This window comes from Grus americana, chromosome 18 (genome assembly GCF_028858705.1).
Source record: "Grus americana isolate bGruAme1 chromosome 18, bGruAme1.mat, whole genome shotgun sequence".
NCBI classification, from domain to species: Eukaryota; Metazoa; Chordata; class Aves; order Gruiformes; family Gruidae; genus Grus; species Grus americana.
This window is the reverse complement of record NC_072869.1, coordinates 5302765-5329942: the sequence shown is the minus strand read 5'-3', so window position 1 is coordinate 5329942 and position 27178 is coordinate 5302765. Positions and strand designations below refer to the sequence as shown.

The 27178-nt window shown below is 37.1% G+C and overlaps 1 protein-coding gene across 4 annotated transcripts in view; it reads left to right on the top strand.

Annotated features, from left to right (window-relative positions):
• The first annotated feature begins 9909 nt into the window (after nt 1–9909).
• The window catches only part of ANKFN1 (ankyrin repeat and fibronectin type III domain containing 1), a 158329-nt gene continuing 141060 nt past the window's right edge, over nt 9910–27178 (top strand). For 3 of the 4 annotated variants that reach the window (XM_054846790.1, XM_054846793.1, XM_054846788.1), the window contains exons 1-2: nt 9910–9948; nt 10301–10379. The gene's annotated coding sequence lies outside the window, so the exon portion shown is untranslated. Of the gene's footprint in view, nt 9949–10300; nt 10380–11100; nt 11156–27178 lie in introns of all 4 variants that reach the window. The other variant, XM_054846789.1, reaches the window with a different exon arrangement.

The window sequence follows — 27178 nt, the reverse complement described above, 5'->3', positions numbered from 1 at the left end:
TACCCTAACTATCATGGCATGGTACTTTTAAAGACAACATGTGGAGCCAAATAGCACTCACAAAATGTTATACATGGTGAGACTCTCTTTCTGTCAGATGGGAATATATACTCAATCATATTTAATTATAATTAAATTAACATTAAAAATATTTAATGTTAGTAAGTAGAGTCTTCTTCACCAGACCTGGTGCTCGTTATCAGCCTAATTCAATATTTAGCAAAAGAAGATTAAGAAATCTTTGTGTTGACTCTATAGTGGACTTTCCTCTACCTGGTCCAATGATGGATATTTCTAATCAATGTTTACTGGTGACTGCAATGTCCTTTACTGTCACGTGCCTTTCCCTTTCCCTTCCCCCTTCAATATTGTGTCAACATTTGGGATGAACCCAAATCCTAATGTGTGATCTGACCTTCTGACATCTTAGCCCAGTGAGCTACCAACTTAGCCATGCTTCCTGCTCTGGAGAGTAAAGCACAAACATCACTCAAGGATCTTCTTCTACCCACTTGTTATTTTTATGCCTGTCAGTTCTTGTGCATTTTACTGTACTATAAAAATCTTGGATGCATTTTCATTCCCAAAACATGTGTGGGGATCAATATATCTGGATTTAGGTGGGAATAAGAATTACGACTTTTGGAATTGGTTTCTGGTGAAACTAAGAAAAATGAGGGGGAAAAATACAAACTGGATTGAAAAGATAGTACTGAACATGAAATTATGTTGGTCAGTGTTAAGCAGCATTCTGAAAACAGAATATGTTTTTGTTTAAAATGATGTGATAAAGTATATGCACTATATTTTATAATAAAACCTTTCATCAGATTTCCATGCAAAGAACAGGGCAATTTTTCAGGTACCTTTGTCCCTTATTTCATTAAGCAGAGACATATTTTGAAATTGCAACATTTTTGGCTTGCTGTGCTAACTATTCAAAGAACAAAAATGTTTGCTAGAGTCCTAGTAAATACCGTCTTCTGACTTTTCAAACTGCAAACCTGTATTAGTTTAGCACTGTTGTACTAATGGAAATGCCAAGCTCTTAGAGCATTCTTCCCTAGGTAAGATAGCTTCAACTTTTACAGTTTCCTGTTTTGTCCTAATATTTTGAAAGGTAAAAAAACCCCCTAATCTGCATTGCTCCACATATGCCTTGCACAGAGGCTGCAATTCAAACACTATTTTGTTTGGGAGCAGGCATAAGTAAGTTCATTGCCTACAGTAGCAAATGAGGAGGAAAACAAAAAAGGTTACTTTTTTAACTCTTCAGAATGGCAGTGTCAGTAAGACGCCTTTGGTAGTTTCCACAGCAGAGAGATCAAATTAATGAAACATCAGCGAGCTAGAATAGTGCAGTCTATTTTTGGTCGTGAAGCAAGCATCCACAAAGCTCATCTGTTTCACTAGGGATATTAGAGGAAATTGCAAATACTGTAGAAGGCTATTCTAATGTCACATGCTGTTAGGTGGGTTAAAAGGACAAATATTGAGCCTTCCATTTTGGATTTCTCTCTGTCAGTTGCTCTTTATCAAGCAAGGTTGTGTATTTGTCCCACAAACCCCATTTTTTTTCAAGTACTAATGAAGTCTGTAATGTGGTAAAGTACATAAATAAGCAGTGGAATAAGTTCAAATTTTTCACTCGGTTTTAAAAGATACTGAAAAGAATATTTTTTGGATTAGTTTCAAATGCAAATACAAAATATTTAAGCTTTTTTCACCTCATTTTCATCCCGCTTTTCAATTTTTAATTACTAAAAATAACATGGAGCTAGAGAAAGATGCAGAGAGTGGGTTACCAGTGAGGAAAATAGATCTTCAGGTTTGGGGGGAAAATTGGGACAATGCTCCAATTGTCATGGAAAAATAAGGAAAACAGTATTTTTATTTTTCTTTTGTGAAAAAAAAATTAACATTTTTCAACCACTATCAGCCTTTTCCACTGCCAAAACCAGCTAATACCTGGACAAAACAGAGATAAAGTATTAAATCTGCGGAAACAAATAACTCCCTCCTGCTCTCACAGCTGTATGGCACAAGCCGCAGTGGAAAGTCACCCCTTAAGCACACGCTGCTTAAGCATTTTAACATTGGCTTCACTCCATAGCAGTACTTCCCTCTCAGCAGAGCCTTTAGAAGAATTCTGCCTCTTTTCCCCATTGACCTGGATCAATTCTGCCCATGTTGGAGTTGCTGTACACGGCAGCACAGTTCAGGTACAAAAATGTTAATCTCTTCAAACAGTTTGTGAGTAAGAGACTAAACTCCCATTTTGAAGCCAGCAATCTCAAAGTAAGGCAACCCAATCTGCCATATTACTTCAAATACTATTTTGTTTCATTTGTATTGGAAGGCCACAGTTTGGGAAACCAAGGAGGCCTCACAGGAAATAAATAAATATATTTATCATTATCCTAACTTTTGCTTGAGTAGAGTTATCTAGAGAGCTAACCACATCTGCACAGGAAATAAGATCTTTAGTTAATGGACTTAAAAGAGCAGATACTGATTACTTGAGGAGGCTGAGAAACAAAACCAATGTGTTCTGATCCAGTGGATGATTTTGTTAAATTGGCAGCCTCGTTGTCTTACAGATTGACCTTGCATACGCAGTCTGGTGAGTCAACTGGCAGAGGTCGCAAGTGCAGGATTACTGACTGAAATGTGGCAGAAGGGAAGGAAAACAAAAATACCTACGCACAGAAAGGCACGCATGCAAAGTAAACGAGGGCAAAGCAGCACCTGGAAAAGGGCAGTAAATAGAGCTTAATAGTGAGGAAAGACTGCAGGAAACCGGGTACCCAAACACAGTAGAACCAGGAAGGCATATCAAAGCGTTAGGAAGGGCCACAGGTACAGTGTAACAAACAAGGGCACCACCAGGCACACACTGCTTACTGATCTGTGCAGACTACAACATCAGGGGCTTGGGGAAATAGAAGCAATGTGGACACAGTATCATTTTTTTTTTAATCTGAGAAGTCATATCAGCATTTGGTTTCCTTTTTCCTGCTACTTTCCTGATGTTTCACGCGGGGTTGGAAAAAGACCAGAAAAATTGAAAAAAAAAAGTGATTTGGTTTAAAAAACCATAAGTATTTTGCTAATTCATGCCATTCAGAGGCTAAAGTACAGCTCTAATACTTTTGTCTGTGAAAAAAAAAAAGTAGAATGTGGCCATTACATGAAGAAAACACCGAGGCGAATTCTGAGTTGGGAGTCTCAGTTCCTAGGAAGGACCCTCACTCAGGTCTATGTGAGAATTCACTCACTCACACAGAAGTAAATTCTGGGGCAGATATTATACAGAAATTTTACCTGCTCCTCCCCAAATTCACCAAATACTTTGTATTTCTTTAAGCAAATGAAAAAATAAAAAGAAAAAAAGAAAAAAAAACTGATTTCTTTTTTCTAGTAGCTGCTCTGTACAATCAGGCTGTCCTTGTTAGGTCTGACTTACACCTGGATCTTTGCAGATCCCAAAATCTAGAGCTATACCTGGTTGTCTATGACTTCATCTCTTGGTATCTCCACTCAGCCATAAATTCTGATGTCTTCTCAGTCCCACACTCTTCCTTTTTTCCAGAAGTGACACACTAGTCACCTAGAGGAGTCTACCCAACAGCCTCTCTGGTATGCTTATAACCTAAGACATGGATTTTCTAGTATTTCATCTATTTGTTTTCTGTTTCAGTGCTTATGTTTACTAAATCCTTACAGTGCCCTAGCATTAGGCACTCTTCTAATGCAAAATGAACAGTGCTTAGAAACTCATCACATTTTCCAAATCACTTTCCAATATGCACAGTTGACAAAATAAGTGTGATCTTGCCCTGCTGAAGTGAATCACTGATAGTGAAAAAAGGGGAAGAATCTACAAATGAATTATCTTCAGGGGATATGTTTCTAATCAACTTATTAGGGTTGTAAATTATTCTCGCATACTGAGCAAATTGTATTTTTAATCATTCTGTGATTTTATCACTTATTTAAAACAGCACCTGTGCAGAGCCACTAGGTTTTTTTGGTGACACCTAGCGTTGATGATTGCATAAAGCAGTTCCTGGAAAATAGAAATAATACCCTGTGGCGTCTCTGAGCAGACTGTGGCCATTTTTCTCTGAATTTAGCAAGGGTGTTTGCTTCTTGCTTTGTAAAATTGTGACTGTGAAACCTCACAAAAATTGTGCACAACAACAGGAAACCTTCATGAATAGTTCTGCAGATATTTTGTCCCCTCTGCAAGAAACCATCCTGGATGACAAATGAACTGTTAGATACTATAAATTCTCCCTGCACTGCTACAAAAGGCAACATCCTAAAATATTTTTTCTCCCTACTGAGCACTCTGTTTTGCAATCTCATAATGTATGGTACAGCTGAACATTAGGCAGTTTCACAGAGGCCCATTCTAAAACAAATTAAGAAAATGAAAAATCCCCAACACTGTAACTGCAATCGGCTGCTACTGCTTTCATTTACAAGTGCAGATTATAATGTACATTCAATTTGCATATAATTCATTGTAATCTAAGAATTTTTTAAAAACAATTCAAGTATTTTATCGGCTTAGATCATGGGCATTTAATGACAGAAATCTTTCAAAGTGTCTGGACTTTTAGAGACAAATCTTTAAAAGGATAGCACTAGTTAGATGAAAAACTTAGAAATTTTTGCTAATTCCATTTAGGGTTAGAAATCTAGCATTTAGATTCAGCAGGGCCGAGTGGGATTATTTACTCAATTCTATTACTAGTTTACTGTGTCCCTGTAAGGGTCACTTAATATTTGTGTGCTTCTCTTTACATCATCTTTCGTATGGGACTAATTACTCTGCAAAAGATTGATGGTTTTGAGAAACCCTGAAATTGCCCATTAGAACACATTACTGATGTACCTCAAATTGGGATGTACAAAAAATTAGGAAGAGACATTTACTCCTCTTTGAGGATGTTATTTGTAGTAACAAATCTACTTCTGCAATATACCAAAAAAAAAAAAAAAAGGCAAGTAATGAAAGAAAAAGTGGGACAAAAAATAAATGTAGCAGCAGATTTGGGCTGTTTAGCTGCTTTTTCTGTTTGAAATCAACAGGAACAGTGAACTGGAACTGCGCTGTGCTTTTTTCCCCCATTGGCTTGTAAATATGATTCATTTGACTCAAATCTCCACCAGCAAGTACAACAGCATTCTATCAGAAGTCAAGATACTACCTCTCTAGCTTCACAGTATGTAAATGCATTAATAGTATCTTCATCACAGCCAGGGAAACAGATTAAAATATTGTTTCCTACCTCCTGGGAACTGACAAATACTAATTGCAACCAGATATATCTCACAGCTCTGTAGACAGGATAAACATTTTAGCAACATCAGTAGATCACTCACGCTGACATTTTTGTTTGAGGAGAACAAGATCTGGAAAGATCTAGATTATTCTCTCTCGATCTCTCAAATATATATTAAAATAACATTATATGTCACCACATAGCTCATGGTGAAAATGTGTGTTTCCCTCTAAAGAAATTTACACTGTAAGGACCCTATTTGTAAAAAGTCAGAGGCAGACAAAGAACAAGTGAAAAATTAAAGTGACTTACTGGTTCTGTTCATAAAATATTGGTTCTGCCTGAAGGAGCACGGAGTAATGAAGTGCAAAGAACGGGATAGAATCCTCATTATGGCTGAAATGAAATGAGAAGATACAACTTAATAGTCAGTGGTAAGTGCAACTAAAACCTGCTTTCATTAGTTTATCATCTTGATGTGCTTTCATAAACAGTTATATATCATTATTTACATTTTAAAGACAGAACACAAGATAAAGTGATCCATTCAGTCAACAGCCCAACAAGAAGTGAAACTCAGGTTTCCTGGATCAGTCACTACAAAACCCTGCAAGACACTTTGACTTTATCATGAAATAAACAGCATATGGTCAACTCCACAACCCTCCTTTGGGTGAATCTTCACTCAAGATAGTTCATCCAAGTTCACTCACGCAAACCTTTATTAGTCAAAACTTTGCCTCAGCAAAGAAGTATGCTTGGTCTGTAATCAAGAGATGTTTTGGTGAAAGCAAGAGACAAAAATCCATCTTTGATAAGAGGGCTTAGATATTCCTTAAATCATAGCTCCACATCTTTCAGGTGAACACATCTCATCTCAGTATCAGCAAATTACTAACAGAAGCTTCTGCAGCAAAAACATGTGAGTGTTTAACAGTTCACAGACTGTTTGACATCTGTTTTGGACAATAAGAACAGAGACTCTTGTACAGTTACATCTATTTGCACCTGATGAAAAATCTCCATGCAAGACTAACTGAAATTATATTTTTGTACACTATGCCATTGACATTAATCACATTTATCTAATATTCAATGCAATTGCATGATGGCAGATTTGGCTAAATGTGATATACATAAAGCTGTTTGATTTTGCTGGTGTCTGAACTAACAACATCTACAGTTTATGTGGCAGACACATAAAGAGCTTAATTAGCTCGCCCTCGTAGGGAAGTATGCTGTATGCAGCATAAGAAATAGTTATTGTGGTCAGCTTAGATCAACTTCAGACTGTAGACCAAAACAAACTCAAAAAAAAATGTGGTTCTATTTTGCACTTAGTTTACATTTCCCAACCCAGATGACTAATGACACAGTGCGTTGATGATTTAACTGGGAAGTGTAATATGTTACTGCCATCTAGTGCTATGCAGTAGACTCAGCCTCTGTCATACAATTGAAATATAATATTTTAATATGACATGTGGGAGCATTAGATAAAAAGATTACATTTCCTATCAGTTGATCTATGAAGCTTAGGATACAGTGACTGTTGGTCTGGCCCTGTGATCTGTCCTCTGTTTACATGGAGTAAAATAAGATTGTAACAATGAAAAAGCTCCAAAATCAGACAAGAGGCATGGTAGAAACCACACTGAAAAAGTGAAGACTATTATATTTAGAGACAACATCAGAAGACTGGAGTTGCTCAATGAGCCAATAATCCCTAGCCAGGATAAGGCTGTCTTTCCCTTTATTAAATAAAAATCCCAGAACTCTCAGGTGGTCTACAGATGGTTTCCCATCAAGGTTTTCCTAAGATCATGTGGTAAAAATTTGTCAACATTCGAGACTAAGGCAATTTCTTGGTCAAAATTTAGACCCTTGCCTTGACTCATAATGAAAATAATATAATTAAAGTTTTGCTGTTTGCTTTATGAGACCAACTTCTGGATGCTGATAAGACACTTGGAGGGAAATGATGCCGAACCACAAAAAAAGACTGCCAAAGGAAAAACATATTTTAACTGTACGGAGTCTGAGCACTGTTAGGTAGTATGTGACTAAAATAACTTTAGCTGTCAGCGCTGAGTATCTCATGTTTATTAACAACTACAGTTGTTACTGGTGCAGTGGTAGGAAAGTTGAAATAAAAAAAAAACCCAAACATTTGTGCAGAAATAGTTCAAAACTTGATCCAAAACTTATCAGAGTCCATGAGACTCTTGATTTGAATTTTGGGCCAGCACTTCAGGATGTGTAAAGAGAACTTCAAGTATGGCTTATAACTAGCATGAACAGTGGAGAGTTGAAATATATGTGGGAAAAGACTCATGCAAAAGTCTTTACTGTGTATCTCTCATTTAAAACTCATTATTATTTCTCCAAATAAAGATGCTGCTCAGGAATGAGAAAGGTTAGGATAATTATTTACTCACTTTGGACAGTATTGGAAAAAGTCCCTCAGCTATACTCTTCTTTTTCATAGTATATTTCACAGCAAGTTGATAAATTAAATGTAAGCAGTAAGTATGAGCTTCATTCAATACCAACTGAAATCTTTAAAAGTCTTCTATTTACTTCAATAGTCATCTTATTAAGCCCTAATGGTAATACTGTAAGTTTAAATTGAAATCTAAAGTTTTTAAAGGATTCAAAGATTGTTTTTTTTCAAATATGGCTCAAAGTAAAAATGAAGCAAATGACGTTCTCTCTCAACTTTTTATTTTGGATCAAACCTGTAAGTTCTTTTTTATGCTTTCCTTTTTACTGAAGCAACTGAAGAGAATCTTCATGGTTTGTCCCACTGAGATTAAGTAGTTTAATAAATTCTATAGCATATCAAAACATGGTATTGTAAAATCACTTTCTTTTATTGACAAAGGATAAAATGTCACACCAGCTGCTGCCAAGTGTAGTCATTCATGTTTTCATCACAAGTTTGTGACAGCCTCTTAGTATAATCAATTTTACACAATTTAGATAGCTGTCTTCATTTCTCCATTTTTGTGAAAGTATATTGTAAGTAATCATTCTTTTCCAGTTAATAGAATTACATAGCTTGCAACTAGAGTAGGAGTAATACTTCAGAGTAATTTCTAGAAGACCACAAAGAAAAGCAGCCCATTGTGATTCTTTTGTGGTAGTTCAAAGAGAATCCTTTTCTATTTCTAGCAACTTCTACCTTGCAATAAGCAAGAACTCTACAATAACATCTAGCAAAAGGTACTTCAGTTCAACTTCATCCTATAGTGAATGGAATGCTAAAAACAGTAAGATCCAAGTCAAATTTGTAACATTTGTTTCTTGAATTTAATAAAAATACCAAATAAGAGTGCTGGTGAGATCTGCAACAGCCCTCTGGTGTTATAAGAAGCAGATTACAGATCAAATCTTCATTTCCTTTTGCCCTGCATTGGACTAACATTTTATAACCTTTATAAAACAACAAAACCAGTGGAATGTTGTCATTTTGCACTGTTGAGTATAAGAACAACCCAGAATGGTATGCTTTGTAAAAATGGGAACGTGCCTACTGTTTGGGGCATCCTTTAGTCTTTTTTCTACACAACAGCAAAAGCTGAGTCATCCTCACTCGTAGAACGATTCCAGGAGCTAGTCATTACCTCTCCTTTTATCATCACAGGACATAGCAGTGATGTATCTATAAATGATCTTGAGCAAAGGCCTGCAATCTTGGTTGCTTCCTCCCTTTTCTGGTCCCTCTCCCATCTTTATGTACATTCAAGTCATCATTCAGGCTCTTCTGAGACAGTGCTTTCCACTTTCTAGGATCAGTATTAGTTCATGTCTTCTAGCATCTGCCCAAGATGGACGACCAATAACATAGACTAGGAATGAGCTTTTTATTACTGGAATTCCTTCTGCAGTACAAACCCACACAGTCCATAACTCAAACCAGGCTTACAAATCTCCTGGCTTGGCAAATAATAGATCTCCCCTCAGGCTACCAGAGAGTGAAAAAAGCATCTAAAAACCTGCCTATTAGCTAGTTATTTTCTTTGCAAGGTACATAACCCAAAACCAATGGCAAATGTAGTTATTTCCCACTGAAGACAAACTATTGGCTTTTCCTAAGTTACAATCAAAACAGGCTTGATATGCATTAATAGAAGAGTATTGCTTTCAAGTCAAACAATTTCCCATTGTTGCAACCACAGCAAAGGAGTAAGAAACCAAGTAACAGAGGTAGCAATCCTGGGAGCTGTTAATGACGGATCTAGAACTACTTTTGTTCTGTGCCCTTAATGACAGGCACGATACCAAAAGAGAGGCTGCTGAAGCATGTAGGAAACAGCCCTCTTCACAAATCAAACTTAGTTAAAATCAGCTTCTAGTAGAGACTGAGACAGACTACTTCACAAGATTAAAGGAAAGGCCATTCCCTCAAGGAAACAGAAAACAAATCTTCAATTTCTGAATAAACAGAACTACTATACTGATGCATGTGACCTTTTCCTACATCCTTTTTGCAAAGATCAACATCTTTCTTCTACAATGCGAATGATGTCATATAAACTAGGCAACACAATGATAACTGGAAAAGCTGATCGAAAAGAAGAACATCGGCAGAAATGTGTGAGAAGACAATTAAGCAAGGACTTAACTACAAAAATGAAATTGCACGTCTAAGGTACGAGAAACAGCCTGAAAGATCGTAATTACTGATTCTAAGCTCACTAAGTCCTACCAACAAAATATGGAAATATGTCCCCATCTAAGCCTGAAAAAAATGGGGCACATTACAATGGTAGGATGGCTTTCCTTCAGATTATATCAAAATGATAGACAGGAATGATTTGTGGCATGGGAAAGTTTGCTCTTGTCACAAGGGAAAGAGCTACTAAAAAGGCAGCCTTGGATTGTCTCAGGGGTAAAGGTTTTCCTGATTGAGATTATTTATAGAGAATTAGTTTTTATGGTGGGCGTTTTATTATTTTCTTTTTCTCTTGAAAATTCCATCCGTTCCTTGTTATTCATTTCAGATGTTCCACATGAATGAAGCATATCAAGGTATCCTTTGTAGAAAAAATCCAGCAGCAACTCTGTAAACTCACCATCACTGTAAGTAAATTCAACAATCAGAAAATTACTAATATTTGTCCAAAATGTTTTGCATTTTCCCTGCTAATCAGTTAAATGCATTGGAATAAATGGCTTACTTTAAAGTGAATCATCCACATCACAGAATGTATATATGTATTATGTATGGTGTAATGAATTTCTCTCCAACCAGATCAGAACACTCGTGAGCAGTCTGCATATTTGAAGTATTTCCTGAGTTATATCTGCCAGGAAGGATGCTTTGCATGGGAAACTGATTGCTACTTAGTTTTTATTGTACTTGCAGAACTGGCTTTTTCACAGAGGCTGATTAACATTATTTTATTTGACCAGGATTAATATACCACACTGTCTTCTATACTGTTAGCAGTTCTATTATATTCAGCATGATTATAATAATAGTTTCTATTCTCTGGAGTTTTTTTATTCTTCTAGATTTCTCATTAGTGATTCTAAGGAAAATAACACCTTCCTTGTTTGATTAAAATATCTCAAGTCCATGCTTTCATTGATAGAAAATGATGTTTTAAATCAACCTTGAAAACCATATCAATCTAAAAATGTCTGTATTTATGAAATCCTTAGCTACTTCAGGATGTCAATTAAATGACTTAAAATTCAAATACAAAAAGATACAACCACATGTCATTAACATTTCAGGACATATGCTTAGAGGGTTATACTGATTATGTCCTTGCCCGTCTTCCGAACTGTTCTGCAGATCATGCTGACTTTCCTCTGGACCTCTGATACTCTCCCCATAAAGACTGCAGGAGGTAAACCAGTGTACCATATCCCGCAATATGCTTTATATATCCAGTGTCACATCGTCCCATGTCCATGTTAAGAATACAGAGGCTTCCAAAAGTAAATACATCCAGGCTGTCAGGAGGCAAAGTGTTTTGTGTATGCAGATCGTATGGGTGAATCTTCTGTTACAGGGGGAGTATTCATTTTCATGTTGTTTCTCAACCAGCTCTACAAAGGGAGGATGAAATGATGACATACTCAGTGGTCACACAAAAGCTGTTCAGTTGTCTTAGAATTTGTGCTGGGTGTAACTGTATAGTTTTGTTTGAGTTTTTTATGCCTATGAATGTTGCTTCTACACAAAAACCCCCACCTTTATGAATGACCTGATCTTTATGTTATTTTGCTTCTCTCATAATGGCATACAGTACCATATAAAAACTGACACAGAAAAAAAGTGAATTCTCCCTCTCTCAATCTCTTGCCATTTTTAATAATTTATATGGACCCTTGGCTTCTATACCATAACAGATGCAGAGAGCCATGAAACTGTGAACTGTTCAGCACTGAGATTCTAAAATATCATTCTGATGAATACTGAAGCAGATAGAGTGATTAAAAAACCCCACAAAAATTAAACACAAACAAAAAAACCCCATTATAGTCTTTGAGTCAATCCTACAGCTGGTGTAAATCAGCACTACCTCCTCTGACACCCATCTAATTCTGACAATATGAGCCACCTGAGACTGGTCCTCTTCATGCAGTAATGTGGAGAGTATCATGTTTAATCACAGCTCTAAAAAAATGGTAATTCTTATTTTGACTGCCCTTCTCCATTTTTAACAATGAGGAAGGAATAAGGTGTTTTCCTTCCATCCCCTCTTCTTGTGGGGAAAAAAAAAAAAAAAGGATTGTTAATGTAGTTTTAATTTCCATCCTTTTTTATTGAAACATAATTTTCTTTTCAATTAAAATCTCAAAAGATAATTGAAGATGGATCTCTCTCCAGAGAAAATATAATTAGAAAGCTGTTTCTTCAATGACAAGTGATTCAATAAATGACATTCATCAATTTGAAGGTATAGAATCTTTTAGCCTAATTAGAATGGGTTCATTTTACAGCTGAGTACCTTGTGTCTCTGCCCTCTCACCTTTGGGGTTTGCCTTTCAATGTGCTGTACAACAGCTGCGTAGGAGACATTGAGGCAAAGTTTGCGACATTGCAGGTATCGGTCTTTCCCTTTTGAACCATTTGTAGTTCTCTATCACTGGAAAGAGAGTGCTTTAGATAAGCAAAACTGATTTATGAATCCAATGGACCAATTCTTGCTTAAGCAATTAACATTATTCCCACTTCACATTCCCTTCAGATCTGAATTGTTGAATAATTTCTTACTTCACCTTCTAAATACTAAAGTATATAGTTTCTTGTAGAGAAACACTTTTATATTCTCTTCCAGAAATGACTGCATTATAGGTTTATGAGTTTGGTCTTTGTATATTGCATGTGAAGTGTCCCTTTGATATCTTTTAGATTGCACAATACCATACAAGTGCAAATTCTTTTTGTATAATCGCAGTAATTGTCAGGAACTGCGGACTTTGCAATAAACTGTTGGAGGTGGAAGAAATCTGTTCTTGCAGGGAAGATTTATTCTAAATTTGCCCCAGAGAAAATGGAAGGATCTGCATGCTTAGCATTAAAGAAATGATTGCAGTGATTATGGATTTCTTAGTTATAGAACTCACAGAACAAAAGTGCCTTTAAGAAAGATTTAATGTCTCACTGTGTATTTATTCCTGTATTTGCCTGTTCAATTTACTGTATTTAAGACCTTTTCAAATGATAATGTGTGTGTAATGCAAAGGATGGGAAAGAGTGAACTGGTACAAATCAGAACACTTCTACTATTTTAAATGGACCAAGAAAGATTTATTTCAGCTGAAAGTCTGATTAATGAATTCTAACCTGTTCCAGATGTGGATATTTCATCCAATTCTTTTTAATAATTTCCCTGTCTAAAGAGCTTTTCAAAACAAAGTGATCATCAATCAAATCAAAATGAGTATCAATTTCTTTATTCAAAATTAGAAATAGCTTCTCTGATGCAGTTTGGCTTGATAAGAGTCTGATGTTTCCACATGTATAATAAAAGATTTATTGGTGGTATTGTCTCTATCCCAGAGAACAACAATAGGATTATATTTTATTAAGGTTCAGAATGTGTTTAGTGCTGCCTAAAGGAGTGAAAAATTAGCAAGCATATTTGTCTGATTCCAACTTTATGGAAAGAGGATGTAGAGGATTGTAATAAAGCAGTACTTCTCTTACAACTGAAACCGAACACCAGTGTAGGTCCCAATGATGCTTTAGAGTGGTATCCCTTCATACTTCATTGCTTTCTTCTGTTAGCTGTATATTAAATACTACACAACTTTCATGGCAGCAGTTCCATTTCATGACGTCCTTGTAAGACAGGGAATTTCTTGTCACAATATTAAGGATGTAATTGTTGTCATCATAGGGGTTTTATGCTTTGTACATTTACAAGAATTTTTTTTTCCTTCCCTATTCACCCAATGACTGCCCTCTGTCTGCAACAGTTGGACCCTCTTAGTTCAGTCCATCTGATTTTTCATTACATCTTTATTGTTTTCTGTCCATGAAACTGAATAGAAATGGCTGCCAGGGGATTTTAATCTGTTCTGGTGAAGCTTACACTTTTCAAACAGCTATATAAGCAGGAGTTCAAAGAATCCACTTGTCCCATAAAAAGATTGTTATGTTTTGTTTTCCATTTTAGAACCAGAACTCAAGGTTATTCAGTGTCAAGAAGTCTTCTACACTGAAAGATCAAAGCTCCAGGACTTCACCAAGGCTACAAACAACTAATGTAGTACTAGCTGGTAAAGGGTTTAACAACTAACATATGAGGGCACTACAATTAAGGATACCAGAGTTTCAGTTCCTTTCTTGTGATGTGACTTCAGACAAATACTTTAAGATCTTGATTGCTCATCTGTGAAATGAAAATAATCTCTTGTTCCCTCAGATGGCAGTCGCTGTATGAGCCAGTAAGCCTATTCCGTATCTGACCAATATGAATCACTAAATAACTAACCAGCCGTGCCATAAGAAGATGAGTTTGTCTGTGTCATAAGTAGCCTGGAAGCTACTCAGCTCTTCTTCATTAATAACAATAATGGTTCTGTGTTTTAGAAATTTGAAATGTATTCAGATTTGCTCTCTGCCCCATGAAACTTCAAGGTTAGGTCTGGCACAAACAAAAGGCTGCTGATACAATGCACTAGGAGATTGCAGGAGCCCCAGATGGTGGGTATTTATCAGAGTTCACCAGTGAAAGGCTTTTTTTGTACGCAGTACATTTGAGCCAGTAGGAAAAACTAATAGCTTTGACTTCAGGAGGCCAGGCTGTAGACAAGCACTCTGCAGATCTCCAGACCGCCCTGCGAAGGCTCCTCAGTTCTTGCCCTCAACACTACTATTATTCCCTTGCAATTGCTGCCAGTTGGCGTGGTAACCATGGGCATATTTGAACAGCTGAATTCTTCCCTCAGTTACACTTGGCACCACTACAGACTTCAGGGGAGCTACAGGGTGTAACTGAGGGCAGAACTTGGCTCCCAGCATCCACTACAAACCAGGTCAAGGCCACCAAATGCATTTTTATCCTTAATGTTTTAATCCATGCAATTAGCAAAAGGAACCTAGGGCATTAACTGTATCACCTTGCCTGAGAAAGCCTGGCTCCTTCATTTGGGCATAAGATTATGTTGCGTATGAAGCTTTGTCAATGTGCCAGCAAGTGTGGAAAGAAACACATTTCTTACACCTGAAGTGCAGACTCAGTGTCACTCACGCTGCAGTCTACCCACCTATCACACCGAGTTAAGCCAGCTTCCAGAGCTGTACTTGAAACAGTGCTTTGTTTTAACCACATATTTTTATTTCATAAAACAGAGCTAAATATCCTGAAACTAAAGGAGTATTTTTTCATGCTGCTATAATTTGTGAAATAATGAGACATTTTGGTCTGTTAACTCCTCTTAAGTCTCACCACAATGTTATGCTTTGACTTCATTTGTGGTTACAAAATATTTACTTTTCTCTTTAGCAGATTATATGAAGCTGTGTATTTTGTCTTGGGAGATATATACATATATTTATATATATATTTAATCTTAGTAGAAGCTGTTAGTAAAGCTACCATTGTGCTCTGATCTGTTTTTGGATCCTCTTTAAAAATATTTACCAGGATATTGTGGATTTATTTGCTGATGCTATCTTTTCTCAAAAAAAGATTAGGACATAATAATAATAACCTTTTTTTTTTTTTTTTCACTATGCAGGTCATATGCACACAAAGAATTCTTCACTTGTACGGGGAATATATTCCCCAAACAATTATTTAGTCATATTAAACCTTCCCTCATTAGAGATTATTAATACAAGGTGGTATGTCTAAAACTGCCAGGGGGAGTTAGAATCTTAAGCCTTCTCAAAAGGCAGAATGAGCTTTTACTAGGACAAACTCCACATTAAAGGAGACAGTACAGTCTACTTAGGATTTAAACAGCGGGACACCTGTGCTTACTTTCCTTCCTTTTCTACCAACATACACTAGGTTCAGTTACCAAAAACCTGATCATCACTCATTTATCAACTGAGCTGCTATTCAAGCAAAATTCAGATATTGAAGATCCAATCCAAAACCAAACAGCTACAGCGTTCAGGAGACTTTTGATCCTACATTTCAGCCACCTGTAGTTACAATGCTGCTTATACAATATGGCTGTGAAGTAATTAACAATTTAATACTTGTAAGAGGTTATGATATCCTTTGAAAAAATCCAAATGTGTATCTAGTCATCTTCTCTCCTCCCATCCCTCCAGTAAGAATTAAAACATGAATTCCTCATTGTCTGGGAATGCCCCTTTACCAAGTATTTTCTTGGTAATTAAAAGACCATCTCAGCTAGTACCTTTCTCTTTTCGTTCCTTATCAGCTTAATGTCTTGATTTCTCTACTGCTGTCATTATCTTTGGGACTTCTCTGTTCTCCCTACATTTAGTAGCTATTGAGTCTTGTAGGGATAAGTTTGGCATCAAGGGATAAAGGAACCTGCAAAGGAATTCACTGCACACAAAGACACTAACTGCATCATTCCTGCAAGCTAAAGGAGCTTTTAGTAATCTTTTTCATCACTCCTGTGGCTCTTAAGTCTTCCCAGACTCTCAATAATTTTAAAGATGTATAGCACCTGAATCTGGCAGCGATTTCAAAGGCTGTATCACCAGTGCCAAATACAAAGACAATATAATCCCTCTACTTTTATTCAGCATCTCCTTTTCCTAAACACAAGTATTTGCATTCGCTCTGTTGGCCAAAGGATTCTAGAAGAGGAAAGTCATGTTCTGTTGAGCCTTCCACAGAACTGTCAGATCTTTTTCACAGGTAGCTTTTCCCATATATATGGTATTTTAGTTGGTTATACTGAAATGCAGTTTAATATTCCCATCATAGCAAATGTTTCAGACTCCTGTCAGTGATCTTAATTTTTCATGACTTGTCAGACTGTATATGATCTGCAATTCCTGTCAATTACCTGACATTTTCTTTATGTCTGACCTGAAACTCTAAACTTGAGAGAAGTAGATTTTCAGAAGTCTTCAGGCACTTAAAGAAAGGCACCTTGTTGCATTAAAAAGGGACTTAAAGAAATAAGGTACCTAATTCCTACTGACTTCCAATGAAAGAGTGCTTAAAATATTTGACAACTTCTAACAGTTTAATTAGCTGCTTGCATGTGTTGTAAAGTTCATAAATACAATTTGAAGAACAATCTTGGCTTTTAATTTGTGCATTGTTTCCTATTGTAGAAGCAGAGAAAGGACCCAGAAATGAACATAAATTATATACACTTTAAAGTCTCTTTGTATTTGAGAAACAGGATAAAGGCGTGGTTAGTTGTACTTTGTACTTGTGGATCTGTGCTGTCTTTTAACCACAATTCCAGATACATACAATCTGCAACTGGGAATCTTTAAGCTAAATATATCTATTAAGTTTAAGATTCCTAAAAAGATATTAAAGTAACTCAAACTGGGCCAAAACTCCCCTCTCCTCCCACCCCCCAACTTAGAGATAACCTTTGTTTTCATTCTTGTATGAGATTAAAGTGATTTGCGGGAAGGGAGGGGGAAGAAGGAGGAGTGAAGGGGAATTTCTAATTTTTCCATAATACAAATCTTGGAAAAAGATGAATTAATTTAGGAAACAACAGATGCATATGGCTTCCAAATGTCTTGGGTTTTTTGAGCTTGTGAGGAAAAATGATGTGTTTTGGTGTTGTCTTTGATACCCAGTGCTGATGAGCTACTTTCTCCTAGTACAGTCCCAGGATTTCTGAGGTTTAGGTTACATAGGAGCCACAATAGCTTGATTCAATGAGACAGTCTGACACTGGTCTTGCACCTTTGGACAACAAAATTCAGTTTTGCTGAGAAACCTCAAACTGCTGCTTCTAAACCTAACATTAAAAACTACACTAAAGAATTTCAAAACAAGCACTGAGGTGATATTACAATAATCATTTATATTTTAATCAAACACTTTTGGGTCTAGCCAGCGATAAAATCCTACATAGTAATACACATCTAGTGAAAACATGATACGCGCCCAAAATATTCTAGGCTAAATGAAGTGAAACTCTACTTATTCATCCTCCCTTTCAAAGAGCACAGCCAAGGCTTTACTTGTTCCAGTGATAATTTTCCTGGATGCAAAGAGGAACAGCAGATGCCTATAAAACTTTTATCATACACATGCTTTGTCACTGTACTCCAGAGGGCAGTATGGTAATACCTATGAGATTTGTCTATTGAGTCATGCAAGAATCCTCCAAATTTTCATACTAAAAATAAATATTAAATTATTTACTAATATTTTTACACAGAGAAGCCATCAAATATGCAAAAGCAACATGTGAAGAAATGCTGTTCAGATTTCATAGGTGCCTATATTAAAACAGTTTATAAGGAGATGAGATTTAAATTAAAAATATCAGTCTTCCTATACAATATTTCAGTTTTATAAAAGGATTGCACAATCTCAAGCTAAATTCAAACAGAAAACAAACAAAAAGTAGCTTTCATTTCTTTAAGAAATGTTTATTTTCTGATGCTCAGCCTCAATATTGGATGAGAAAAATGTTAATATATTAACTGCAGTATAATTAAGTGCTTTCTCCAAAGTCAAAGATATGTAGGAAAGTGCTGCTTGGTAGTGACTTTCATAATTTGTAATATATAAGTTAGAGAAGAAAAAAAATCAAACATCTAAATACTTTAGAAAAAGTTAGCTATTTGTGCTTCAAGCTCTTGCTGCTTCTAGATATTGCAGCCTAAGAAATTACTTTGTTTCTGTGATTTGTTTTTAAGAGAGATCTTAATGAAAATCACAGGTCGTCACAGCAAAAACAAAACAAAACAAAATCTGTATCCAAAATGTACACCCAGAAATTTGAATCAAGTTTCCATCATTACTTTTCTCCAAAGTAGTAAGCTCATTCTTGGTTATTAGGGCAGTGCAAATCTGAATAGCAGAAAACCTCGTGGACAAATCAGGTTATCCAAACTTCTCAATAAGGAAACCATTTGCCACAATATATTGAGCAATGTGCATAAACACAGAAAAACTAGGTCTTTGGTGTGAAAAGAGTATTCCATAGAACAGTGGGAGAAAGGAAATACTACCCTTTTTTTACAATGCTTTAAAATTTGAGAAATTAGGTAACATGGCCAGAATCAAACAGTTTGCAACTCTTTGGCCAATATCTAACCCTCTTCTTCTCTACCTCAGTGCTACATCTTAACTCAAGACTATGTACTCAACTAGTTTCTTTGTGCAAACACATAAACTTAATCCTCAGCAAATGACAAAATCCCAAGAAATTAAATGAATGCATTCATAAGAAACCATGCAAGCCTAACTTCCCATTCTACATGATTTTATTAAAGACACTGTTTTGTATTCTCCATGCCACCACATGTTTACAAGCCAAGTTATTTTTCTCTCAATAGAACAATTTGGCTATACAAATATTATCTTGAATTTCTGAAGCTCTGATTTAGCTGTTTTAAATTCTCTTGACTAGAAGTAGGGATGTATATTATAACTATCCACCTGTAGTGAACAAACTCTGGAAGTAAGAATTCCTTCCAACTCTCTCAAAATTAAAGAAATTAATTTTGCTTAGGTACATCTCTGTCTTTCAAGGTGATGAGTACTCCTGAGACATGAGTTACAATGACCAAGAATATTGTTGGTTCTTATTAATGTGGGGATTGGAGATATGTGTATGTAATTTCCTGCTCATATTTAGCAGCTATGGGTTGCTCTAAGTCTTAGTATGTACTGTCCTAATTTGCAACTCCTCCTTCAAAAGCCCCAGTGGAGTGGTTAAAATAGTGCAATAATTCACTTGTCCTCCCCTTGTACCAACTTATGGTTTTGTTTCCTATAACTCTTTTAACTGCACCTTTACCAGTCATCATTTTCCTAGTCTTCCTCTATCCCTACCATACATACAGAAAAAGTAACTGGAACTGTCTGGACAGAGGGTGTTATTTCATTCAGTCCCTACACCAGCAGCCTTATCGTTTCACTTTCCTGAGCAATACCAGATAGGACTTTCTGCACAGGTTTCTTGATTGCCTAAAGCTGATATGAGCTGCCTCTACCCAAAGGTCTGAGGTGAAAGGGTTGATTACAATATTTGACTACATTATTGCAGTAAAATTTATCCCCTTTATCATGGTTCTTAGAATGTTAATCTGGCAAGTAGCCAGGCCCCAATTAAAAGTGTACATATGTATACATATAAGTATGTATGTGCCAGAATGCTAAGCAACTGAGAATCAATAGCCTCCCTCACAGTAACAGTAGAAAACTATTCCTCAAGAATATTAGTATTATTTAAAATTGCAATAGGATCATATTGCAATTGTTTTAATAAAATGACTACAATATAGGGCATTGTTTAGTCAGGGTTGACCATAAAATTCTGAAATTAAGCCCTAACCTGTATGTAGTAGAAGGTTTCATGTAAATAATGCCAGCAAGACAAATGTGAATCCCTATATATTGCAACCATAAAAAAGCTTATGGAGTGTTGCTTTGCTTATTATGGATTTTATCAGAGTTTTGTTGAGTGAAGCAGCAATTAAACTAAATATGCTGTCCCAGAAACCATTTATGACTCTTCTGTCTACATAGAACAGACTATACTGAAAGACACCATGACTTGCATTTCAAAACATGCTTTAGGCTTTCTTTTAAATGGTTGTGAAGAACCGAGTATGGGTCTCTTCACAACAGATTTGACAAAGCTGAAAATCTACTGTGTCAAATTTTTAGAATTTTGGGTCCTATGCCACTTGCCTAACGCAGTAGGTGTCTTTCCCAAACAATTCTTAGGTCATTTATGATTACTTCAATAATTACTTCCCAGTCCTAAGCAATGCCAGGTCTGTACCAACACAGAGCACCTAAAGATGCTGCGACACTTTTGCCCACAGTTTCCCTCACAGAGAAGGGTGTATTTAAGGAAGGATCTGTATGGGGAAACTAGTAATTAGAATCTGTAAATAATTAAGCTTAGAGGGAGGTTGGTTAATGATAGTATCTTGCAAGGGAATATACATTTTTTGCAGTCTGAAAAGACATAGATACTGCCACAGTATGTTTTTGACAGTTCATTAACTTTATCTGCTAGCCCTGCCCATAGAAACAGGGATTTTTGGCTGAGTTCTGCTTCACTGTTTGTCTGTGTCTTGCAGGTCCAGCAAAGCTGCTTTCATTTCCTTTTGTCCACTTGCTTGTTATGAAAATAGATTTTAATAGTCCAGCTAGGAATTTTAATATATGAAACTCAAACTGCATGCAACATTTGCTGTCTGTGTTCAAATGTGCACCAACCTAGGCAGCAATAGCATTGTTTAGCCCTGTAGTAAAAAAGTCTTATCCTTCCATTGGCATCTACAATGATTGCAGTGAACACATAGACATAGATAAGTGTGGACAGAGACAAATTGTGATAAAAATATGTGGTAAATATGTATTCAATCAACCTCTTTAGTTAAACTACAATAAAAATATTTCCATTACACAATAAAAGTAACGATGTGGATTGTCACAAAACTGACAAGAAAGAATGTTCTTGTAGGTATAGTATTCCCTTCAGACTTGAGATCTGTATGCAGTTCCTCTCTCATTACTATTTTTTGTTTCACAGGGAAAAAACCACATTTTCTATGCCATATTTCTCTATGTAAAACTCACTCTCACACTAAACCAGCACAATGTTTAGAACAAAGGCTGTGTAATTACGCTCTTTGTAGAACCTTGTAGCGGTATTGGCTGAGCTCAGCTGGGGCTGCTAAGTGCTGTATGTAAAACAAACATTCTTGAATTTGGCTTGATTTCACTGCCAACACTTTAGGTCAACCCTTAAGCTGCTTCTGCTTTAATTTTTAATTAAAATACATCAATAATACCCTTTGAATGCTTGTATCTCTGTTGTTTCCAGCTACACACTAATTATGTTGTCCTCATTTACACAACATTTAATTTTCTGGTTGTTGTCTGGAGAAATTCCATAGTATTTTTCAGACCTATTTTCCTGCTACTGCGGGTATGCTGGCTTTCTCCAAAAGATACCTGCCCTGAAGGTAAATCAGACTCTTTGCCATCTTCTTACTCACTGCCCCCATGATTTCCACAGGAATAGAGCATCAGTCTTTGGGCTTTAATTCATTGGTACTTTCATTGGACCAGCTGTATGAGGGACTGAAACTGGTGCAATGAGAAGACTGAAGCAGATACATAAAGCAATCATCAGAAGAGTGAAGCTATACACACACATAATTGCATGTGCATCACTTAGCCACAATACAACTATGACTCTTATTCCAAAGAAATTATGATCCAAGGCACTGATTCTGCAAGCTTTAAGCAAGTGCTTCAATGGCTCAGTGCTGTGTACCCCCATACAGCCCCAGGGAATCAAGATAAAAGCAATGGCAGAGACTGAATGGGATAATTTCCTTCCTCCCCAACATTGTTCCATGTAATGTTGGCAGCTAAATCTGCAAAGTGACAGTTCAGCAAAGGAAATTTTTCACAATGACTGCATGTCTCACATTGCAGTCCCTTCCTCCCCCTTTTTAGCTGTTTATGCTAAATCACTTCTCATTTGCCACATGGAAAAAACCTATGTCCAAGATGAGGATATATTGTGCATGCAGCTTCTTCCTTAACTTCTTTCAAGCTACAGAAAAGTCAGAAAAACAGGTAGAATTTGCTAATCTCCCAATAAAAGCACAAAATGTAAAAATCAAGACAATACCTGTCAAAGCAGCAAAGAGTCTCTTCCCTTAATCTGCTAATACATACAGAATATGACATGAATAACCCCCCTCCTTTGTTTCTTCCAGATTGATTCTTCCCTCTGCGAGCACTGGTTTTGCTCTGAACAGAGGAGGGAAAAATATTATAGCAAAATCAATAGCAACACAGCAATAAAATATCACCAGGCCTCAAAAGAAATCCTAGATGCTTGACAAGATCAGCCCTTTGCCATGAAAGCCCTCTGGAATTTTCTAAGAAAGCACCACCAGATCAGTGAGATGACAAGCAAAATGGCACTGCCGTTGAGCACAAAGGCTGAAGTGGATGAAGGAGAGTTTATAATCAAACCTTTCAGCATGAAGAGTGGATTCTTTCCTCCCAGCTTGCCCCCAGCACAATGCTGAGGTGCTGCCTGCCCTGTGGTGCTCAGGCTTTTCCCTGAGGGAAGGCTCCTCTGCTGGCACCTGAGGGAAAACTCCTGTCACCTGAGGGAAAGCTTGTCTCTTGTCACCTGAGGGAAAACTCCTGTCACCTGAGGAAAAACTTGTCACCTGAGGGAAAAATCCTGTCATCTGAGGGAAAGCTTGTCTTTTGTCACCTGAGAGAAAACTTATCTCTTGTCACCTGAGGGAAAACTTGTCTCTTGTCACCTGAGAGAAAGCTTCTCTCCAGTCACCTAAAGGAAAGCTCCTCTCCTGTCACCAGACAGAAGGCTCCTCTGCTGTGACCTGAGGGAAAACTTGTTTCCAGTCACCTGAGGGAAAACTTGTCTCCTGTCATCTGAGGGGTGGCTTCTCTCCTGTCCAGCCCTGCCCTGGAGCTGCATTCACTCTGAGGTGCCCCACTCTGTTGCCTGCGAACTACCTTCCTTCCACTCACTTTCCAGAAGCTTCCCCAGCCCGCCCAGGTCCCCTCTGGGCAGCATGGTTCCTTGCCCGGGAGAGTGGAGCAGAGCCTGGGCTTCACAGGCAGGACCAGGGAAACAGCCAGTCCTCATCCCAGCTTCTTCTCAGCCGTTTAACAGATCATGTGCCGGAGTGCAGGCAGAGGAAACAATTCCGGAAAGTCACAGTTCCAGTGAGTTTCTGGGAAGATTGGTACAAATTAGTGTCTCCCCTGGGTGGCAGGGTAGAGCAGAGGTACACTCAGGCCTCTTTCAGGGGAAGTTCAGTGCAGCTGGTGAAAGGGGATGTAATCTCAGAAATAAAGTGGCATTCGGAAGGTGAAAACTGTCAGAAACAAAGGATGAAAGTGTAAGCCCATGAAATGCAGCAAGTGTACTCTCCTAGATTCTAGCGGGGCCTCAGAAGCCCAAGAGATTTGTTTGGGGCATCACTGTGTCCTTTGAAGGGTTGATGGTGGTAAAGCCATATTTCAGACATGTTTCTTCTTTACTATACTCTTTTCCCACACGGCCATAGTCCCTGGGGCTGGAGGACAATAGTCAGATGAAATCAAATGCAGATTTGGGCTTTCAGGTTATGGACATTGGTGGAAAGGTTTGCCTGGAGGCTGAGCTGTGTGGGAAGGTGAGGTGAGGTGAGATTCCCAAAACTGCAGGGGACAAACATTCAGCTCATACAAAAACATGGCTTACATTTTAAGATGCAGTTTTGAACTTCAGCCACTTGATGGCCACATTTAAAAATTTTGTTTCAGATAATGCTAGTGCTGTAGTCACCAAGATAATGAGGCTAAAATGTAATGTATGGGGTCAGAAAACCGTCTAGATAGCCTCCCATACAGAATTATGTTTGTGCATATGTCTATTTTGATTGTGTAAATATTTATCTCAATATCTCTCTGAAACAACTGCATAATATAACATGGAGGAGAGGCAAAGTTTTTTTGCTAGAAGTGGCAATTCAAATTTAACTCTCTGGTCCCCTGGCCTCGGGTGTGTTAGCTCTTTGGCACCTGTGGCATTGGATCCCTCAGCCTGGGCTCACACTGCAGCAAGGATGAGACTGTTTAGAGGCTTGGAATAAATTTAGCATTGCCAGCATGTACTTGTACACAACATAATAATATAATCATAGAAATATTATTATAATATCATAATAATAGAAACATTATTTCACACAGTTTGTGAAAGAACTAGCTGTGGCGTGAGACAGTGGCTAGCCAATTCATCTCCTAATTACAATATTGAAAGAAAACACACTAGAATACGTTTTGAGATTTCTTAAGTTTTTGATTTATAAAGAAATGTGGAAATCTAATAGTTGTATCAAATAGAAAAAGGCAAGACACTTCATGTGGTAAGGGGGTACAAAACTGACATTCTGAAATTTTGCAGATTTAATTTCTTCCTAAGCAAAACATTAGATAAGTCAAAATGATTTTTTGCCTTCTTCAAATTTGTGTTTTGAGCCTTTGATTGAACCCTAAGCCATTCTGGCTGAGATCATGGCCTGAGCCTTTTACCTGAGAAATGCAAATGTGCAGTGTTATTGACCTTTTATTTATTATTATTTATTTTGAAAGTATCATTCAAATGATTCAAGAATATGATCCTAATGGATGCAATTTCCTCATGGAATTTTGTTCCGATGTGGCAAATTCAAAAGTTGTGGGACCTGCTGTCATTGCTTGTACTAAAGTTCTTTTGCTCCTACCATAACCTCAGGGTTATGGACGCTCGTTGGCAGGATAATGACAGTGTTACTTCAAACAGTATGGTTCCTTTTAATTGTCTTGAGAGCATTTCTGATCATTTTGTAAAGGGAAAACAAATAACTTTTTTGTTGGCAAGAGATCTTGGGAAATACATGGAAAAGAGGCTGCAGTAGTACTGAATAATAAAAAAAATCCTATATATTCCTACTGAAATTTGATAAGATCTGGGCAATTGAAGAAGCATGCTTCTTTGGATTACTTTAAAAATTCTTGGTGGTATTTTTAAACATTTTAATGTTTGTTTTAAACTTAATACAAAACAAACAAACAAAAAAAACCCCAAAAAACTTATCCTGATTAATATTGTTTCAGCATAAAGTAGTTTATCTGTCAAAGAGTTTGAGACAGGATCTGGCTCCAAGATGCAAACTGTCCAGTTTAGACTCATTGTAACAAGTGAACTTCAAAGATTGCAGTATAAATTTCTGTCTATACACTCAGTACATTAAACAATGAAGCTAAGTCTATGTCTAATCTCCATCTCATGAATTTGGCCTAACTACATTTCAGGAGGCCAAAAACCAGTATCCTGCTCTTAGGTTTACTATCCTTAATCCAGTTGATGATAATAAATAAGATAACAGAGATCCAAGTTTTAATGTGGTTGAGGTGATACTACATTTACAGCATGCAAGCAGGTGTTTGATCTGAAGCTAGAACTTTTGGAGCAGTATTGTATTACACAGCTTAAGTTGGGGAAGGCTCCTGGGCAACAGCAGTCTCATGAAAATTTACTAGGATCTACAAAATAAAAAACTCAATGGGAAACTAAGAGTTAATTTGTGCTGTTTCAGAAGCTGGTTTTTGGAACTCTCTTCGACACAAAGCTAGTTCCTTTTCCTGACTCTTTCAGTTCACGTGTATGCGAAGTACTGAGCAAGAAGAGCTGTTTATTGTTCTTTCCTAATTTTGAGTCTCTCTGAAACTTTGTTCGATAAAATCTAAAATAACCTATCTTCACTTTGGCCACCGTGAGTTTCATATGGTTCTAGTAGAGCAACTACTAATAAAGAAAAAAAATAAATCATGCTGCAATTATTACTAATCTTCGCTTTCTTCCTTCACTCCTTTTTTCCCTTTCCTCATCCTCCAGTGTGACTGTGGCATTGAATACAGCTGAGACAGAGCTGGTTCCAACCTCTGGTACTTATTTTTGGCTCATTAATTTTTGGCAGACAAGGGACACTTAATAGGTCCGACGTTCCTGGCTAGGTGGTGATTGATCAAACGTCAGCACAGTCAATGTTGTTATTTTTTCCAAACTCATAGTAATGTTATTCCCTACGAGCCCACAAAAACAAAGCAATTAGGCTGGCTTGATAGGAAATATGGTGGCTAAACCAGCATCAGAAGTGAAGATAGCAGTTTTCCATGGGATTACCTTTCCCCTACTTATTTCTTCAGTCTGCTGCAGTCTAATTTATAAAATCACAAGGTAATGCATGTTGTATTTAAAGTACATTATCTGGATTATGCCAACTGTGCTCTTCAGGAATGTGACATTGTGAAATGAGATTTCCACACACCTACAGGAATGAGCAGACACTGTATTTATTAGCCTAGTAAAAATACAATCTTATATCAATAACACCCAGGCTCTCTCTCCATTTCTTCCTGTTTGTGTTGTGTGTCTGTGTCAGCCTTATTCTGAGCCAATGTTGCCAGGTGTACTCGCCAGAGTCTACTCAATTGGAGCTGTGAATACCAGCCAAAAATAGCTAGCACTGAGCAGATGCTCCAGCAGAGTTAATAATTCAGAGTCGGTAAGAGTGCACGCAGAAGGTACACATGGCTATTGGCTGCTGGAGGTTTGACTGTGTCCACTGAAGATGAAGTTGTAACTGACATTAGGATGTGGGACACTGTTAGCTGTCTGGACAGGCTGGTTAGTGAGGAACTGGGTGGTAACTTCAAATATTTAGGTTCAAATCCTGC